The sequence below is a fragment of the Podarcis melisellensis genome (genome assembly GCF_964234715.1).
Source record: "Podarcis melisellensis genome assembly, chromosome: W".
NCBI classification, from domain to species: Eukaryota; Metazoa; Chordata; class Lepidosauria; order Squamata; family Lacertidae; genus Podarcis; species Podarcis melisellensis.
Genome location: NC_138535.1, coordinates 37,673,509 through 37,688,104, shown reverse-complemented (window position 1 = coordinate 37,688,104; position 14,596 = coordinate 37,673,509). Strand labels below are relative to the sequence as shown.

Sequence of the window (14,596 nt, the reverse complement as noted above, 5' to 3'; positions counted from 1 at the left end):
CAGATTGTGTGTACATTTCAGAAAGCTTCCCCTTGCCTACAAATGAAGTGCATGATTTTTCAAAAACTTATTAATGCCCCGTGCTTTTACTTCTGGTGTGGTAAAAAATGGCAGAATCTGGCTATCATTTAAAGCAGTGTAAGACGCTGGTTTACGTTTCCCCTCACATTTGGTGACTAGGTAGGGATATGCAGTTTTGTGTTTTGTTTTTTGAAGAGTTGCTAAGGAGTCCTGCTGCTTCCGAGTTTTATTTTGGGGGTTGTTGTTGTTTTTGTTTACAAAAAGGTAGTCCAGTTGTAACCCTTTTCTAGGTACAATTCTGTACATTCTGGTACTACCTGTTCACTCATGGTCCCTCCAAATCCCTTTGTTTCTTTTAGCAATGTGCCCTTGTGTATCTGCACAAGCTTTTCAAAGCCTGCTACCTTTGCTTACAGAATTTCTCCTGAGGGGCGCTTTGAACATGTCCCGTAATACATGTGGATAAAAGGAATCGCCTTTGTTAATTTCAAAAGCCATTTTATTTCTTCCATGATTTTCCTCTCTTGTTAATTTATTTTGTAAAAGCAAGTGGGGTTTAGTCACCAAAGAGGTGGAGTCTGTGGTTTTGCTCAATAGGTCATGGTCATTTCAAGAGCCATAGGGCCTGAGATGGTTCCAGCTCTAATTTACGTGTAAGATTAGGAGTCCAAGAATGTGGAATCAGTACTGCAGAAGGTCAGTTCTGACATACTTCCCCCCTAAATAGTGGGTGAAGTCCTTTTGGAAAGGACTCAAAGGTTTCAAAGTGTCAAGTTTTGCTGTACTGAAGGACTGTCCATATCTAATCTATTAGAACACTGAACCCTCCTCCCCACTCCAGGAATTTTGCTATCCAGTTGCTCATCTCATTTCCATGGAGGACATTCCAAGAAAGAAAAGTGGGTTTGAATTTGGATAATAAAAGTTTCCAGTCGAGTAGATTTATATATTTTAGTGAAGGTAAGCAACTTAAAATGACCCCAGACCCAGTAAAACTCATTACAAAGAGAAGAGAAACAACATTTAAAAGCAGATACAAATAATGAGGCATTATTCTTTTCTCAAGAAGCCAGCAAAATTTCATCTTTCCTGTTTTATTTTAAGCATGCTTTTTATTCAAGTTTTTAACAAACAACAAGGTGGTAAGCTGCTGACTATAGGCAGACCATCCTTTCTCAAGGGCCATTCCAAATGGGATGAGGTACATCCTGGATAGCATGAAGAACAATCCAGCCCTGGGGTGCATAACGTGAGGTCGAGGAATGCCACAATGGAGAGAAGCCCCTCACCAAGAGAGCTGGCACAAGGGCTGAGAATTGTATCCCGCCTGCTTTCCACAGTAGCATTCCTACTACCCTTCTCCTGATTTGGGGCAATGGGAGAGTCAAATCATTCCCCGCGTCTTCTAGTGGCGAGTCTCAGAGAGCCGCTTTGCTAGGGATAGACAGACAATGGTTGGGAACACTTGGGTTCTTCTGAGCCGCTCTAAGGAAGACCGTATGCTGGATGTCCCACCCGCTGCGCTCCACCAAGGTGCCACTATACTCACAGCAGGAGCTCGTAAGAGCGAGTCGGTAGCTAAGATATAAATCAATTGGGACGTTTGGAACCTGCACACCCCAAAACTGGTACTGGATTCCAGCCCACACCCATCCTTTCAATGGTACCCTCCCCCTCAGCTCACCTGGTGGCAGGCATTCTTGAAGAGGTGGTCCACCAAAAGCCAGATCTCCTTGGCCGCTCAGTGGAGTCATCACCATCCTGGGGTACGATATCCAGAAACTGCTTCTCCTGGAGGTCCAATGACAAGGGGGACTGGCATGAGAGCCTGACAGAATGTGTGCCAGTATGCATTCTTTCCTTGCTCCAGCTGGGTGGACAACTCTTGCCCTCTGAGGCCAGAACTAGGGCTGGGTGATAGCTGACTTTCAACACGGTGATATATCACTAGCTAAACATTGCAATACACCAATATATCACGATGTCTGAAATAAGATGGAGCTATGTAGAGGCATTGGCTGGCTTCACGGTTTCCCCCGCATTGTGATTTCGGCTGCCCCCTGCAGGAGGGCAGGGGAAAGCTGAACCGGCAGAGTCCACAGGGGCTGCAGGAATCTAAAGAAGCATTGTCTGGCTTCACAGTTTCCCCCCACATGGTGTTTTTTGCATAGCACACACACACACATCATGATTCGCAATATATTGCCAGGTCAGAAATTATGAAACCAGTCTCACTATCTAGACTTCAAGCTGATTTGAAAATATATCGCCCGGCCCTAGCCACAGCAAGCATCTCAAGTGGGGAAACAAAAAACTAATTGCTCGCACCCCAAATCCAAGCTCCCCCTCCCCCTATTAATATGCAGCTAGTAATCCTCCCACTCCGGATGTGCAGTTCACCCAAAAGCTTACTGAATATGCAGCTGTGGACATGAGGTTTGGCTAACATTTTATTTAAATTGTTGGAACCTGCCCTGGGACCTTAGGGTGAAGGGCAGGAAATAAGTAACAAAAACAGCAACAGAACATGGATGGGCCTTCATAGGTTGATGGGCTGCAGCCCCAGCCAGCATGATGAGATGAGGGGGTCACATGTTCACCACCCCTTGTCTAGAGCACGTTGCAGAGGCAGGGGTAGAAACTGAGCAACAGCTGGAGCCCCAGCCCACGACTTTGTCTGGGCAATGCAGCACACAGCAGCTGGTGAACAATGCCTCCGGCCTCCTTCCCATCTTCCTCTCCAGGAATGTTCAGGGTGGTTATTTCTATCTCAAGCTACCACATTCAAGAGAAAGAGAAAGAGAGGAGGGGGGAGCAAGAGAGCTTTAGGAGCACAGCAGTGGCAAGCAGCCCATCACTGAAAGTGAGGCATCTAATGATAAGCCTGCATTTTTATCAAAGCTTATATATTTTATTAAGGCTTGCTTGTATTTAAAAATGAGCTTTAAAAAAAGGATTTTCAAATGTTTCATGCCAGGCAGAGAAAAAACCTTGGCTTTTCTCCTAAGACAAGAGGGCCCCATTGATTTATAGTAGAAAAACAATTCTCAAAGTCATAAAAAGGGGAAATTACATATGCTGCCCTTGCAGGCTGAGAAAACACAATTAGGAATGAGTAAATAGTAAAATAATACCAATGTGCCTCCCAGTAAAATGAGCCATATCTTCTTCCTAAGGTTGAAAGGCCAAGAGCAGTGAAAAAGACAACTGACTTGGCTGGAAGAATGAGAGTATTTTTTGGGAAATCTTTTAAAACATTTAGCTGACAGAAAAGAGAGCATTTTTGAAAAGTCTTTTCTAAAGCTGTTTCTTTCTTAAACTGAGAGAGTTAAAAAGGGCAATAAATGTTGGGAAAAGGCAACTGGCTTGGCTGGAGAAGAAGCTTCTTTCTACTTTATTTTTAGGCTGGAAAGGGGGGTGAAAGGGGGAGGTGTAAACTGAAGAGGTTTCTTTTTAAAAGCTGTTTTTTTACTGAGTTCCTTCCTTTTTACTTTGAGAAGCTTTATTCTTTTAAGAGGCTACCTATGATAATGTATGAAATATAATAGCTTAAATATATTGGCTTAAATGTAATTATGCAAAGGATTTAAGGAATGCTAGATTCTTATTTCATATGGTTGTAAGAGTTGTATTTATCCTGAAATTAAGTCAGCCACCAGCCTAGCCCCCCTGCCAGACAGAAGACGCCATCCAAGCACTCTTGATATATAGTTGTCAGGCATTTGTTTAGAAACCTTAAATGAAGGAAATCTTTCAATGTTGATGTGAACTCAAGATCCTTGACATCTGTTGAACATAAAAATGTAAGATTAAACATTTGTTTTAGAAGGCAATAGGGCAAGGAGGGCAAGAGGTGAGCTGGTAATTAAGATTCCATGTAAGATATATTATTACTTATTTGTCATATATATAGCTCTTTGTCTCCCTTATAAGGGCAAGGAAATGGGTGTATCTTTTGTGGGTGTATCTTTTGTGATTGGTTCTACCAAACAGCCAATAGGAATTTCAACCAGGCTGATTGGACAGAGGCAGCCACAGGAGGAGCAAAGGGGGCTGGATTAAGGGAATATAAGTGCTGGCCAGGATGGCAGGAGGCCAGGCCAGAGCTTGGTAACCATATACCACTGAGCCTCTCATTTATTTGTCTGACAAATAAATTAATATTTTAATTTCTCTATTGCTGCGTTGAATATTTCATTCCAGCTAAGCGTTAACCACAAGCAGAGGTGCTACATTTTATGGTGCCCTGTGACTCGGATAAGTGGTCTGCTGGAACGCAGTCCCTTCGCCCTACTGGGCAGGGTACAAGAGAGAGGACAACTGCTTACCCAAAGCGCGCACTGGTAAATTTTTCCAGGGGGAACGCAGAAGACTCGTCTGTCTGATACCCTGCTCACTGGCGGCGACGGACCGGGGGAAACAGGGAACCAACCAAGGGTAAGTGCACAAAGGGATTTTTGGCCCTCCAATTAATTAGGAGGAAGAGAAGTCTTGATCAAACTTCTGCGTCTCAGTAAGGGGAAACTGAGTACGCTAGGTGGTTGGGTACATCAGATGGTGGTCTGGTGGAGGAAAAGGGAAAATTGGGAGGTAGAGTGTGGTGAAGTATCCAGCGCATTGTATGTGTGAGAAAGTACAGAGCAATCTGTAGCTGACCTGAGTGTGGAGTGGGCAGTACTTCGGTTCCTAGTGAGGCGACTCCATCTAGGCAAGGAAACCCACAAAGCGCGTCTGTGAGTGACTGAGTGGATACTTCACAGGGCCATACAATGGGAGTTGGGGGTTCAAAGGGGGAAAATACACCTCTTGAGTGTATGTTAAATAATTTTAAGAAAGCCTTCTCAGGGGCATATGGAGTCAAAATGACGCCAGAGCGCTTGAGAACGTTATGTGAACTAGAATGGCCAAAACAAAGTACTGGATGGCCATCCCAGGGAACCTTTGATATAAATTTAGTAAGCAAACTTTGGTCTGATATCGCCAAAGAAACTGGAGGGTGCCCAGAACAATTTCCATATATAGATTCCTGGCTGAGCACATTAAATAAAAATCCTCCATGGATAAGGGAATGCAAAGTCAAACGATGCAAATTATTGGCTGTAAAAGCCGAAGCTAGGAAAGGAATCTTGCCAAATAAACTTAAACCCATTTTTGAGGGGCCAGAGGAAGAGGTGCTTCCACCCCCACCCTATGCTCCACATCGAAGGGAGCCTAATCCAAACACTCCACCAGTTGTAACCCCAAGGCAAGAAAGTGGAATGAATAATGGGGGTGGAGTCACAGAGCTTGATTCCTTGATAGATTATGATAAATATCTTCAGGAGGCATTGGAGTCCTATAATAAAGCCCAAGCAGAAGTGGTTATTCCACCTGTGACTCCTAATAGACCTCCATCTACAGTCTCCTTTAGTGGAACAACTGATTGCCCACCCCAAACCCCTGTACATCCAAGTCCCAGAGAAATATTACAGAAGTTACAGGGAGACCTTAATCGGTCAGCAAGCAATACAGCCAGGCGTATAAAGCTGCTAAAAGAACGCCTTGGAACAGATACCATCCCTTATGATTTGAGGCCCCTAGAGCAAAGTGAAGAAAAAGGTCACGTAGTAGCCCCTCTTAGAAGAGTATTTGATGCACTTGAGGAGCCTGTGCTGGTTAACGGGCAACCCGGACCACGGCCACCTCGAACTTCGACCCTGCAGTACATTCCATTCACAACTACAGATCTGATGAATTGGAAAACACACACCCCATCTTTTGCAGAAAAACCTCAGGCTATGATGGACTTGGTGACTTCAATAGTAAATACTCATAGCCCTACTTGGACAGATTGTCGCCAGCTCCTAAATACTCTTTTCACCACTGAGGAAAGGAGAGACATAATTGAAAAGGCACAGATATATTTGCGTGAGCAGGCCAGAGTGGGAAATATTTTTAATATTGACCGTCATCTCCAAGACAACTTTCCCTTGGAAGATCCTAATTGGGATCCAAACAATGCAATTCACCTGACCAGACTTACCACCTACCGCCAGACGCTTGTGCAAGGTATCCGCAGGGCATGTCAGAAGCCCACTAATATGTCTAAAGTTTCAGAAGTAGAACAGAAACCAAATGAGAGTCCGGGAAACTTTTTAGAGAGGCTGCAGGAAGCCTATCGTATATGGACTCCTTTTGACCCTGAAGCCCCTGAAAACAGTAGAATGATTACTGCTACATTTGTGGCCCAGTGCGCTTCTGATATTCGTAAGAAAATTCAGAAATCAGAAGGATGGGAAGGGATGCTGATGAGCCAAATTATGGCCATTGCACGCCGAGTTTATCGGAATAGGGATGAGGCTGAGAAACAAGAGAAGAAGAAGTGGCAGAAGGAAAAGATGGTGATGCTAGCCACAGCAGTGAAGCAAGACCACCGCCCCTTAAATGGAGGGAGAGGGCGAGGAAGGAATCCACCATTGGGAAGGAATCAATGTGCAAATTGCAAGAAGGAGGGTCACTGGAAGCGGGAATGTCCTGAACCCTTGAGGTTGGAAGAAGTACGCCCAGGCCCAGGCCCAGGCCCAGGCTCCGGCCCAAGAAACCAGGGACGGGGACGGGGAATGATCCGAGATGGAAGATATCAGAGACCAGGACAGGGACGGAGTAGAGACAATTTCATTGGACTGGCAGAAGAGGATTTTACCCAAGACTAGGAACGACCGGACTCCATAAAGTTAGGCTTCCAGGAGCCCACGGTCACGATTCAATTAGGGAGCCATTTAATAGACTTTATGATTGATACTGGGGCTGAATACTCAGTACTCCCAGAACTATTGCAGAAAAAGGCATCCAAAAGTGTAGTCATTAAAAGTGCCACTGGACAGTCAGCTAAGAGGTCTTTCCTCCAACCTTTGGAATGCCAGATTGGGGGACATCGTTTAACCCATCAGTTTTTGTATATACCTGAGTGTCCAATACCTCTCTTAGGCAGAGATATGCTGTCCAAATTGCAGGCCCAAATCACCTTCACTCCTCGAGGTCCAGAAATGAAACTGCCATCAAAAGCAGCAGGAATAATTACTCTCTCAGTACCTAAGGAACAATCATGGCGCCTAATGTCAGCCTTGCAAGTCCAACCCACATTGGATACAGAATTAAACAAGCTCCTCCGAACTCTACAGGTGCCACCAGGAGTATGGGCCGAAAATAGCCCACCAGGAATGGCTAAGAATATAGCTCCAATTGTAGTAACCCTAAAACCTATGGCTACCCCTGTATCTGTAAGGCAATATCCCTTACCCCGGCGAGCAGCAGAGGGCATCCAGAAACATTTGGACCGCCTATTAAAATATGGTCTGCTTAAGCCTTGCCAATCAGAATGGAACACACCCCTTTTGCCTGTTCGAAAACCTGGGACAGATGAATACAGGCCAGTGCAGGACTTGAGGCTCGTAAACCAGGCTATCGAGACCTTGCACCCAAATGTACCAAACCCATATACCTTGCTGAGTTTGATCCCACCAGAAGCAACATTTTTTACTGTATTGGACTTGAAAGATGCATTCTTCTGTTGCCGGCTGGCACCACAGAGCCAACCTATATTTGCCTTCCAGTGGGAAGACCCTTTGACAGGAACAAAAGGCCAGCTAACCTGGACAAGATTGCCCCAAGGATTCAAAAATTCCCCAACTTTATTTGGCACTGCCTTGGCGAGGGATCTAACAAGTTACCCCTCAATACCGGGAGAAAAGGTGGTTCTGCAATATGTAGATGACCTTATATTAGCGGCAAAGGATTTTGATACCTGTAAAGAAGGGACAGAGGAACTGCTCCACTTGCTCTGGGAAGCTGGCTACCGAGTTTCCCAGAAAAAGGCACAGTTATGTTTAGAAAAGGTCAAATATTTGGGCTTTGACATCTCACACCAACAACGAGCATTGAGACCAGAGAGGAAAGAAGCTATTTGCCTTATCAAGGAACCTACCACAAGAAAACAACTTAGAGGATTCCTGGGAACAGCAGGGTTTTGTAGACTATGGATACCTGATTTCAGCAGTCTGGCCAAGCCCTTACATGAAAGCACTCGAGGTGCAGAAAAGGACCCATTCGTATGGGGACCTGAGCAGAAACAAGCCTTTTTAGTTATCAAACAACGACTTATGGAGGCACCAGCCCTTGGATTGCCTAATTCGGAAAAACCCTTTCAGCTGTATGTACATGAACAGAATGGGATTGCAGCGGAAGTCCTGACCCAGAGACTAGGAAGTTGGAACCGTCCAGTAGCTTATTTGTCTAAACAATTGGACTCAGTAGCAAAAGGATGGCCTCCATGCCTAAGGGCAGTAGCGGCCACTGCGAGCCTTGTCAAAGAAGCTGATAAATTTACCTTTGGCCAGACGATGTATGTGAATGTACCTCATGCTGTTCTGACACTCATGGAATATAAGGGTAGTTATTGGCTAACGAACCCAAGGATGGCTAGATACCAAGGCCTATTGTGTGAAAATCCCAGGATTCATCTACGAGTAGTGAATATGCTCAATCCAGCGACTTTGCTGCCCCTACCAGAGGTAGATGATGAAGAATCACATGATTGTCTCCAAATAATGGATGAAGTTTATTCCAGTAGACCTGATCTGAAAGATGAGCCATTGAAAAATCCAGATGTTGTATATTATACGGATGGTAGCAGTTACCTGCATGAAGGTGCCAGACGAGCAGGATATGCTGTGGTCACCAATGAGGAAGTTGTGGAAGCTGAAGCTTTGCCTGCTGGCACCTCAGCACAAAAGGCTGAACTTATAGGCTTAACTAGAGCTCTGCAGTTGGCAGCTGGATGTAAGGCAAACATCTATACTGATTCTAAATATGCCTTCTTAACCCTGCATGCACATGGAGCTCTATGGAAAGAAAGAGGTCTAATCGGAGCCCACGGGAAGGCCTTGAAATATGGACCTGAAGTAGAAATCCTGTTAGAAGCAGTATGGGCTCCAGAACAGATTGCTGTAATGCACTGCAAAGGTCATGGACGAGGAAGGGATCCAATAACCAGAGGAAATCATGCTGCTGACAAAGCAGCCCGAGAGGCAGCCCAAAAGCCTGTGGGAGGATTTATAGCAGCCCTCATACCAGAGGTAGTTCCAGAAGAAGTTAAACCTCACTATACCCCAGAAGAGAGGAAGTGGGCTGAACAGGAAGGAGCGGTTGTGAAGGACGGTTGGATGATCCTGCCGGACAATAGGATTTATGTACCTCATCATCTAGCAGGCACAATTGTAAGAAATTATCATGAATCTACTCACCTTGGCGGTACTGCAACCAGAGAGAGTCTCAGTCGGAAGTTGTATATTATTAATCTATCACAATTAGCAACTTGCATTTCACAGAAATGTGTTCTTTGTGCTAAAAACAATCCCAGGCAGGGACCGGTACAACCTCCTGGAATTCAGCATGTGGGATACGTCCCCATGGAAAGCCTAATTGTGGACTTCACAGAGCTGGTCCCTTCTAAGGGATTCAAGTATCTCCTTGTGTTTGTAGATACTCTTACCGGATGGGTTGAAGCTTTTCCCACCCGAACTGAAAAGGCACGAGAGGTAACTAAGAGACTCCTCACTGAATTGATCCCGAGGTTTGGATTACCTAGATGCATTGGAAGTGATAATGGGCCAGCGTTCATTGATCAAGTAGTACAAGAAGTATGTCGAGTCCTACAAGTAAAATGGAGACTGCATGCAGCATATAGGCCTCAGAGTTCAGGGAAAACTGAAAGAATGAATCGGACTCTGAAAACCCAATTGGCAAAATTAACCCAGGAAACGGGATTGGGATGGGTAGATGTGTTACCCATAACACTGTTTCGTGTTAGGTGTGCACCCACAAAAAGACTTAAGTTGTCACCTTTTGAGCTCCTGTATGGGAGACCGCCCTCCTTTGTTCAGGATATTCCAGCTGATCTTAAACAAATAGGAGACTATGTGACACAGGGACAAGTGCAATCTCTCTCCCGTGTTTTTGTTTCTCTTAACAGGTGGGCCCTCGAACGCACGCCGTGCAGCATTGCCGAGCCGATTCATCAGTTCCAGGCTGGCGATAGCGTATGGGTGAAAGAGTGGAAACGCGATCCACTTGCACCTAAATGGCGTGGACCTTACACCGTCTTGCTCTCTACTCCAACAGCGGTGAAGGTAGCTGAGGTGACCCCCTGGATTCATCACTCTCGTTTGAAGAAGTCTGAAGGCAGTTGGACGTGCAAAGGTGACCCCTCTAATCCTTTAAAACTGACTCTCTCCAAAAACCCCTGTATCTAGCCCTACCGGGAACGGGCTAGGTCACGGGCAACATTTGACGACCGGCCTGCTGCAGCCACTACCTGGAAGCTGGCTGACCTGCGCACGCCTGAAGCTTGAGGAGCGTCTGAACCAGCGACTGTGAACGGGAAGATTCTCTTATACAATCGATTGACTGCCCCCTTGTGGAACAATTATAAGTGATATTACTCATTGGGGATCCTCGGGATATATGTTTTGGTCTTGGTGGTTCCCCATTTCTGTCATTGGGGGAATTATATTGGGGCTAATAATTATTTGCTATCACAATAAGGTAATCTTTTGTGGAAGGAATGCATATGCTAGACATCAACATGATTTCATTATTAATCCTGATCCCTTGGGAAGGGGAAGGGTCCATGAATCTGACCAAATTTGCTAAATATGGATTCCGCCATGACCACAATATGTGGGTAGGCTTAGCTGAGATGGTAGCCAATGTTGCAAATAGGACTAATTGCCTTGTTTGCTCTCTTGGGCCAGATGATTCAGAGGGAGGTATGCCCTTATTACCAATACCATTAAGTGCCATTGGTATGGTAAGCGAAATGCCACACCAAACAGAAGTACAGAATTTCCCCGGTTGGAACTCAACTAAACCAATACGAGTTATACCTGTGCAAGGGGAAATCTGTGTGCATAAATCATCAGATGCAGCTGATCCTACCATGATAGGCTCTTCTCATTGCCACTATACTTGGGATTATATTAAGAATAGTCAAACCTGGGCAAACGGTACTACGTATCGAACTCGGAATACCTTGCCCTGTGCACCTCCTTTTATTCATGCATGGAAAGTGGTGTGGAACATAACTGTGACAGAAAAAGGCAATCTAACATACTGCACTGTGAACTCTCTACCCCTTTTGATATTTCGCCTTATGCACTCCACGTACCAAAAACCTCAGACCCGATGGTTGTGGTGGATATGTGGAGAATGGGCATACAAGAAACTCCCTTCCAAATGGAGTGGGACTTGTTTCTTGGGTTGGGTATTACCACCAATGTGGATTATGCCCACTAGTTCGGTCAAGCGTACACGAAGAAACGCTGATATTTCTCATATAGCAGGAGGAAGTACCCAAAGTTGGAGCGGTACTGATGATTGGCCACCAGAGCGCATTATAGCCTATTATGATCCTGCCTCCTGGAATCCTGGTGAGCTCATACAAGGGGCACGGGATCCTATTTATAATCTAAATAGAATAATTCGATTGCAAGCAGTAGTGGAACTTGTAAGCAATGCAACGGCCCAGAGTTTGAGACTTATTGCACAACAGTTGGATGAAAGTAGAGCCGCCATTTTGCAGCTGAAAATGGGAATGGATTATGTACTTGCCAGGCAGGGAGGCCTATGTGGAGTCTTGAACTTGACAGGGAATGCCTGTTGCTTTAACATTTCAGATAATGGTGAGGCAATCCGTGTGTTGGCCACAAAGATGGAGAATATAGCACATGTCCCAGTACAAACATGGGAAGGATGGGATATGGGATGGCTCACCAATTGGTTACCTAATGTCACAGGACTCAAAGGGATACTATTGTCTTGCTTGTTTTTCTTGACAGTAGTAGTAATGGTTTTATGTATGATGCCATGTATAATTTCATGTTTTAGAAGTACAATTAGCAAGATGGTTTCAAATGAAACTCTACCTCATATCATGGCCCTATACAGAGCTTTACCTCAGGAATATGATGAAGGTCAAGCTATCAAGGACACTTGGGATGAAGGTCCTTGAGCTTGAAAGGGGGGAATGAGGCATCTAATGATAAGCCTGCATTTTTATCAAAGCTTATATATTTTATTAAGGCTTGCTTGTATTTAAAAATGAGCTTTAAAAAAAGGATTTTCAAATGTTTCATGCCAGGCAGAGAAAAAACCTTGGCTTTTCTCCTAAGACAAGAGGGCCCCATTGATTTATAGTAGAAAAACAATTCTCAAAGTCATAAAAAGGGGAAATTACATATGCTGCCCTTGCAGGCTGAGAAAACACAATTAGGAATGAGTAAATAGTAAAATAATACCAATGTGCCTCCCAGTAAAATGAGCCATATCTTCTTCCTAAGGTTGAAAGGCCAAGAGCAGTGAAAAAGACAACTGACTTGGCTGGAAGAATGAGAGTATTTTTTGGGAAATCTTTTAAAACATTTAGCTGACAGAAAAGAGAGCATTTTTGAAAAGTCTTTTCTAAAGCTGTTTCTTTCTTAAACTGAGAGAGTTAAAAAGGGCAATAAATGTTGGGAAAAGGCAACTGGCTTGGCTGGAGAAGAAGCTTCTTTCTACTTTATTTTTAGGCTGGAAAGGGGGGTGAAAGGGGGAGGTGTAAACTGAAGAGGTTTCTTTTTAAAAGCTGTTTTTTTACTGAGTTCCTTCCTTTTTACTTTGAGAAGCTTTATTCTTTTAAGAGGCTACCTATGATAATGTATGAAATATAATAGCTTAAATATATTGGCTTAAATGTAATTATGCAAAGGATTTAAGGAATGCTAGATTCTTATTTCATATGGTTGTAAGAGTTGTATTTATCCTGAAATTAAGTCAGCCACCAGCCTAGCCCCCCTGCCAGACAGAAGACGCCATCCAAGCACTCTTGATATATAGTTGTCAGGCATTTGTTTAGAAACCTTAAATGAAGGAAATCTTTCAATGTTGATGTGAACTCAAGATCCTTGACATCTGTTGAACATAAAAATGTAAGATTAAACATTTGTTTTAGAAGGCAATAGGGCAAGGAGGGCAAGAGGTGAGCTGGTAATTAAGATTCCATGTAAGATATATTATTACTTATTTGTCATATATATAGCTCTTTGTCTCCCTTATAAGGGCAAGGAAATGGGTGTATCTTTTGTGGGTGTATCTTTTGTGATTGGTTCTACCAAACAGCCAATAGGAATTTCAACCAGGCTGATTGGACAGAGGCAGCCACAGGAGGAGCAAAGGGGGCTGGATTAAGGGAATATAAGTGCTGGCCAGGATGGCAGGAGGCCAGGCCAGAGCTTGGTAACCATATACCACTGAGCCTCTCATTTATTTGTCTGACAAATAAATTAATATTTTAATTTCTCTATTGCTGCGTTGAATATTTCATTCCAGCTAAGCGTTAACCACAAGCAGAGGTGCTACAAAAGGAGTTGGCAAGGATGGAGAATTTGATCCCCTCATCCCCAGGGCAGCTGTTGATTAGGACCCAGTTCATCCCCCCTCCCCCCCCGCCAATACTCCCCGCCCCTGGAGAGAGAGAGAGAGAGAGAGAGAGAGAGAGAGAGAGAGAGAGTGAGTATTGGTGTGGGGAATGACACATGCTGTATCAGAGTCTTAGTGCAAGAGTAGCTGGTGCATGCTAAAGAACACAGGAGCCTTGCTGGGTTAGATCAGCATTCTGTTCCCACAATGGCCAACCACATGCCCTTGGGAGTCCATAGGGACACGGGGACAAGAGCACTCTGTCCATCATGTTCCCCAGAAACTGGTAATCAAAAGCATGTGGTTTGTGATAATAGTGGCAAGAAATAGCCCTGACCGGAGCCACTGATCAACATATCCTCCATGATTCTAAATGTCTACAGCTGTCCAAATTGACAGTCACCACGGTCTCCTTGTGGCTAGGATAATACACCCAAGTTGATCTGATTTCGAGAGGAGTGACATTTCCCTGAGCCACCCCAAAGCAGCCACTACCGCTTCCCAAATGCCAGTGCTCAGGTGGTGAGAGTAAGCCAGAGTGGCACAGCCTGTGCAGCAGTTGCTGAGCACAGAGACAAGGAGAAAACTGGCTCTTGGGGCCAGAGGGGGCTGGCGCCTGCATCATGAGACTGGGCTTTCTGCCTCCCGTGCTGCCAATCGCAAGCGGACCCAGAGTCAAGCAGCGATGGCAAATTCTGGTTTCGTCTCCGTTCTCCTCTGCCGAGTTCTACAAGGGCCACGTTGAGACTAGGGGAGAGACCAAAGCAGAGAGCTAGAGCCACCACCTGGACTGGATTTGAGTCAGAAGGCAGGCAGGTGCGGGTACCTGAGAGGAAAGTCCGGTTGGTGGGGTAGTGCCTGGTTTGCCCTAAGGGACCAGCTGCCACTGCATGGAGCAGCTGCTGATCGTTGACAAGGGCAACTCCATTTACGTGCCTTCGAGGCACATGCACACTGCCGCAGAGCTGGAAGGGGCACTGGAGGGGGCAAAAATGTCCCCCCCCCAAAAGCACAAAAGCGGCAAAGTGGCATGGAAACAGCATCTCGACTCCCTCCCAGGAGCTTTGGCACCGACCTTTCAGAC

The 14,596-nt window shown here is 45.0% G+C and overlaps 1 pseudogene across 1 annotated transcript in view; it reads right to left on the bottom strand.

The window, feature by feature from the left end:
• Positions 1–1,696: 1,696 nt before the first annotated feature.
• The window catches only part of LOC309361251 (inositol polyphosphate 5-phosphatase OCRL-like), a 29,516-nt pseudogene continuing 16,616 nt past the window's right edge, over positions 1,697–14,596 (bottom strand). The window contains exon 13 of the transcript in view: positions 1,697–1,812. The product of the transcript in view is annotated as an inositol polyphosphate 5-phosphatase OCRL-like (transcript). The remainder of the gene's footprint in view (positions 1,813–14,596) is intronic.